This window comes from Camelus ferus, chromosome 11, assembly GCF_009834535.1.
Source record: "Camelus ferus isolate YT-003-E chromosome 11, BCGSAC_Cfer_1.0, whole genome shotgun sequence".
NCBI classification, from domain to species: Eukaryota; Metazoa; Chordata; class Mammalia; order Artiodactyla; family Camelidae; genus Camelus; species Camelus ferus.
Genome location: NC_045706.1, coordinates 67,966,129 through 67,971,761, shown reverse-complemented (window position 1 = coordinate 67,971,761; position 5,633 = coordinate 67,966,129). Strand labels below are relative to the sequence as shown.

Here is a 5,633-nt window from a genome sequence, read left to right as displayed (position 1 = left end):
TTTTATCCTGGGCTCTGCTTGCCTGACTTTTCAAAAGGAACTTCGAGTAGAGGACAGTAATTTCATATTGATTCCTCGCTGTAATTTGCTTTGGGGTTGAAAATGTCGCGTTTCAGTCACCCTGGCTGAGTTGGGTAAGGGAGGAGATGGGCTGGGTGGGTGTTGCTCTGAAGCAACAGCCCTCGAAACACTGACCAGCGGACAAGGACTCTCGACCAGGCACAAACGAGTGCATTCACAGGACTCCGTGGCAGATTACCAGCTCCGGCAGAAATAAAGGCCGCTGGTAACAGAAGCTTCACAGCGAACATCTCCATTATTCAAGCATGTATTAGAATATCTTGGTGGGGGGTGAGTAGGCAGAGCTCAATGGTAGAGCAAATGCTTAGCATGCCTGAGGTCCTGGGTTCAATCCCCAGCCTCTCCATTAAATAAGTAAATAAATAAAAATTTGAAAAACACTGCATCAAGCTTCACTATAAAAATTTTTTTAATATATAAAAAAAAATTTATGCCCCAGGCTGTTTTAAGCGGAGGAGTTGGGTTGGTTTTAGGCCAACGGCAAAGGTACTAGGATGGTTCTAGACACAGTGAGGAGCAGATGGGGCCCAGCTGAGGATGCAGAATTCAGCTGGGATGAGGGTCCGCTGGCAGGTACAGGCCAAATGTAAGTGACACCCTCAGCTGATGAAAGCTGGTGAGGCTGTGCTTGGAGCACCCTCCTAGGAAAAGGACAGAGGCTCATGAAAATGTCACCAGACATGGTGGCACCCAGTTTAGCAGCAGGAAGCAATGGCTTTTCCTGATTTGCAATCTGCACCTCCCTCTCCCCCATAGCAACTCTCCCGGTACTCACGACGGAAGCCACACTGCCTGACGTTTAATTATTCTTCCTGCAGATGGCCACTAATGTTTCATGTGTCTTGCTCCCCTGGCCTGTACGTTGAGGTCAGGGACCAATATCCAGCCCTGTCTGCATGCCCTGAGGCTCTTTCCCAGGGCTCAGCACAAACCAAGACTCAGTAACTACCAGGAGCACATCAGAGCCTTCAGGCATCACTCAGGGAGGTACTGGTGAGACCATGAGGCAGGGTGCTTCGAGGTGAACAAATCCCAACTTGTTCTTGATGGGACATCAGGATGCTGACAGTCTATCCTACCCACCTTTTGTGCCTTCCTGACCATGTCACCCTGTGCTGTATCTGCCAGCTGAGCAGAACTGAATGCCCTTGAGCCTCTGTGCCTTTGCAGAGGCTGTTCCCTCTGCCTGGCTGCTCTTCCCATGTTCTGCTATCTGTGGACTTGTCCATTCAGCTCCAGCTCAACTCTTCTCTCCGGACAGAGCTGCCAGCATCCCATGGGCAGAGTTGGTGACATCTCACCTTGTGGGTCCAAGGTACTTTCTGGGGGCCTGATATAGCGGCCCGGCTGGCTGGACTGCCCTCAGGATGGTACTGCTGCGTTGGCAGTTATGCCCCTTCTGTTGGGCTGTGAGTGCCCCTTCTGTCGGGCGACCACGTTCCTCCTCATCTCTCAGCACCGTGCTTGGCCCCCAGTAAAGGTTTATGGAATGAGTGTTTCCTGCTCTGGGCAGGTCACAGGGAAGGCTTGACCAGGACCCAGTAATAATGTGGGGATAGAGCCATGGGGGGTCCCGCCATGAAACCTGATGACCACTGCAGAGAAGGCAAAGCCCTGGGGCCCCTCCTGATGAGCTGCGGCCCCCAGGGCCCCGTCCTAGATGTGATGTCTGGGGACATGGTGCTGGTGTGCTGGAGCTCCAGCCTCCTCTTTATTTTTTTTCTTTTAAATTTATTTATTTATTTATTTTTAGTGGAGGGACTGGGGATTGAACCCCGGACCTCGAGCAGGACCTCGTGCTTGACCTCGTGCTCGCCATGCGCTCTACCACTGAGCTGGGAGACACAGTAGCCAGCTTCTCAAGTGGCCTGAGCCAAAGAACCAGTCCCCGCATAAAACAGAAACCATCATCGTCATGATAAACACGGTGGGGCCCTACAGGGAGCCAGGCGAGCAGGGTTCTCCATGAGAGCAAATGTTCGTCCAGAGAGAGGTTGCTCACTGGTTCCTTCTGAGCCCAGAGAAGTGGCAGTCGCCCTTGGAGGGAACGTTCCAGAAGCGTCTGTGTCTGAGACGGAGCTCATTCACCTCCCCTCGGGGGAGAGGAGGAGAAGCTCCCTGGCAGAAAGGAGCCAGCTCCCCCGGGGGACTCACAGAGCCGCAGACTCACACAGCTAGAGAACCTGCACACTCCGAGTCTGGAAGGGAAGCACGCAGGTCATCGGTGTCCAGCTCCTCTCAAGGTTAAGGATGAAAAATGAGTCCCAGTGGAAACAAAGACTTTCACTCACCGGCAGTTCCTAATACGGAGCCCCGGGGGGATGTTAATCTGAGGACCGAATCGGAAACAACTCCGACCTGCCACCCGTGTTCATTTTGTGGGATTTCTTGCTGATGGAGGGGTTGATGTCGGGGTCCCCCCACTCACCCGCCCATCTGTTTATCTGTCCACTCACCCCTCCATCCATCTAGTCCTGCCCCTCCCCAAGGTAAGACATTAAGACATGAAGAGCACAGATCTTGCTTGTCCTCATTCCTTCCTCTCCTTCTTGTTTTCCTCTCCCCCCCAGGATGAAGATGAGTGTTACCTGGGGCCCAGCACACGTCAGGGTGTGGGAGAGAGGCCAGTTACAGGGAGTGTCACAGTGGGGTTTTGGAAACTCTCCAAGTCCCTTAAACTCCGGTGGTCGACATCCCGCAGCCAGGATTGCTTGACAGAGCATGTGACAGGGGAGAGCGTAATGAAAGTACCCGAGATGTGAAGGGGCTGCCAACGCACCTGTCCCTTGTCTTCACAGCATCGTCCAGCATCAGAGCCGGGGGCGGGGCGGCGGCCACTGGATAGAGCTAAGGACAGAGATGTACGCGGACCACCACTGGAGCTGCTGGCTTCCCGTGGCCGGGAAGACAATGCACCTGGCTTCTGCTGGGTGTCCTGAGTTAAATATCCCAGCCGACTGTGAAAGGGGCTGGGTGGATCTGTGAGCAATAGCGATGTGGGTTTTTACAGAAGCTAAAATACAGGGAATGAAATCTTGTGCTTCTGGCCACATAAATGGGTCTCCACATGAGGGCAAGGATTCAATTCATTACACAGGCAAAACCCCGCCTAACCCCTGCGACAGCCTGGTGGGATAGACCCAGGGCAGGATGGGGAAATGGGGGGAAAGCGGAAAGATTTGTTCCAAGCACCAGGTATTCGCCACCACATGAAATCAGGAGCTTGGACTTGATGCCCCCCTACCCTCCTCGGCTGAGCCAGGGAGGCAACTCCAGAGCTTCCGACGGCTTCTCCCTGTACTTGGTTTATTACACACAATCTGTATGGGGGCTGTTTCACCCTTAATGGCAATCCTGAATCACTATTTCCCATCTTTGCCTGCAAAACAGCAACCCTGAGCTAGCGCGCCACCATAAATACCGGGCCCCATAAAGCTGCTGCCATATAGATTCGCCTTTTTGTGCGTGTGTGTCTGATTCACTGGCGCTTCGGCAGCTTTCCAGGATCGAGGAGAGGAAAAAACCATCCTGAGCATCCCAACAGCCTCATTTGATCTGCGGTACCGAGCGACTCATTTCCACTTCACAGGCTCTGCTGAGCTGGGCCACAGAAAGACAAATCCCAGGAGAGGCAGGGGTGGGCGGGAGAGGAAGGAGGGTGGAGGAGAGGGAGGGAGGGAGGGCGGGAGCGAAGGTCCGCATCTACTAAGCTGTTTTACTTTTGGTGAAAAGCAGCATTTATCAGTGATTTCATATATCATGTGAGAGGTGGCTTCCTGCCAATTTCTAAGAATCCAAACAACCCACTGACATCATCTGCTAAATATAGTTCAGCCTTTGCTTTAGGTGAATAAATAATGTCGCTGGAAGGGAAGAGGCTCTCTTCAGGTTACATGTTTATTGTGATCAGTCTGTCAAGCTTGTGCCATCCAAAGAACAATGTCCAAGGAGGAAGGGCGGGCAAAGAATCTTCAAGCCCTTTCAGGAGGTCACTGTTGAAGACCCATTCCTGCTGCCTTCCCAGCTGTGCCCGGCCCTGAGAGGGAGGTGGGGGATTCAGGAGTTGGGGGTCTTAGAAGTCCTGACAAGTAGGGGTGTGTATGTGCCATTTGTATGTCTGTCCTCCCTCCAAACCAATAAGGAAAGGTGACTGGTCTCTCCGGGGCAAACTGCACAGAATGAGGACATTCAAGACAGACACGGCCATGAGCTGTTCATGAGGCTGGGGTGGAGGTGAGCGGGGATCAGAGAGCAGGGTGGGGTCTGGAGTGAAGATGGCCAAGGCATCTCCCTGCATTCGGCAGGCCTTCGGGTAAGGGTGCTTATCCAACAGCGGCTGGATATTCCACCCTCCAGAGCGTTGGCGTTTAGCATGTTGTGTTGAAGCCACAGGGAGAATTAAGACTTATAAGGAGACCGAGAGCTCTCTGCCTCCTCTCCCAGGACACGCTTCTCCCCGGCTCACTCCCAGGCTCCCATCGAGGAGGGGGCCATCCGACACAGGGCTTGTAGGCACTTGGAGGAAGAGCAGCTCTAGGGAGAAGAAAGGCAAGAAAATTAGTGCCAGGAGATAAGGAGGCTGTGAGCAAAATAGCTACTGGAAAGTGTTGGATCCCTACTAACATCTGCAAGATTTCTCCTCACAGTCAGGGACACAAGAGAGGTGGCTACTATGGAAATGGGTGTAAAAGCGCAGAGAAAGGAGAGGGCTGGGTGGAAAGAAGGAGGAAAAGGCACACAACACTTTTAAATCATCAAAGGGGAATACCACAGCACTTTCCATCTCCGAGAGGAAAGTTGAATGCTACGAGCAGGGGAGGGGTCGGGGCTCTCAGCGCAATCCCTTTCCCCCAGAAGCCTGGGTATTGAACCTGCTTTCCTGCGGTTAAGATCGTGGACCAGGAAAGCATCTCCAGGCTGCTCGAGTGGTAACGTCCGCGGCAGACTGCACGCCCTGCTTCCTTTTGGCCGTGGCCTTCGGTAACGAACTTGGAGAGATCAGGTCATTTTTCCGTGTCGTGGTTTCATCACCGACCTTCCTCCAGGGAGGCATAATGAAGCACTTTGTCCAAGGAAGAACGGATAGTGCTGTTTAAGGCAGACACATGACGGAATGTCAGGAGCTCTGGGCGCAGCTGGGCAAGACGCGTGTGCCCCAGCCAGTGCCCCGAACGCACCCCAGAGAGCCGGGGAGGCGGAGGCCCAGGCTGTGTTCACACCTAACCAGCGCCACTTTGCTGCAGCGTGGGTATTAATGAGATGAAAGTGTTTTCTCCGGCAGAGGGGTGTTTTAATGAGTCGTTCATTTTTCATCCCAGGACTTAGAAACACGGTGCAGCAGACATAGGTGCTCTCAATAGAAATAAGATGTGAGCCTCATATGTAACTTCCAATTTTCTAGTAGACACATTAAAAAGCTAACCAGGAACAGATTAAATCAATTTTAATCTAGTTGATTTGACTCCAGTATACTCAAACTATGATCATTTCAATATAATCAATATAGAAGTTATTAATGAGGTATTTTATCTTCCTTGTTTCCATACTGAGTC

General features: G+C 52.4%; 1 long non-coding RNA gene across 1 annotated transcript; it reads right to left on the bottom strand.

The window, feature by feature from the left end:
- Positions 1-3,968: 3,968 nt before the first annotated feature.
- On the bottom strand, positions 3,969-5,633 carry LOC116667342. Its single transcript, XR_004324243.1, has 2 exons — positions 4,953-5,633; positions 3,969-4,614 (listed from the first exon to the last, which is right to left on the bottom strand). It is a non-coding gene; the product is annotated as an uncharacterized LOC116667342 (long non-coding RNA).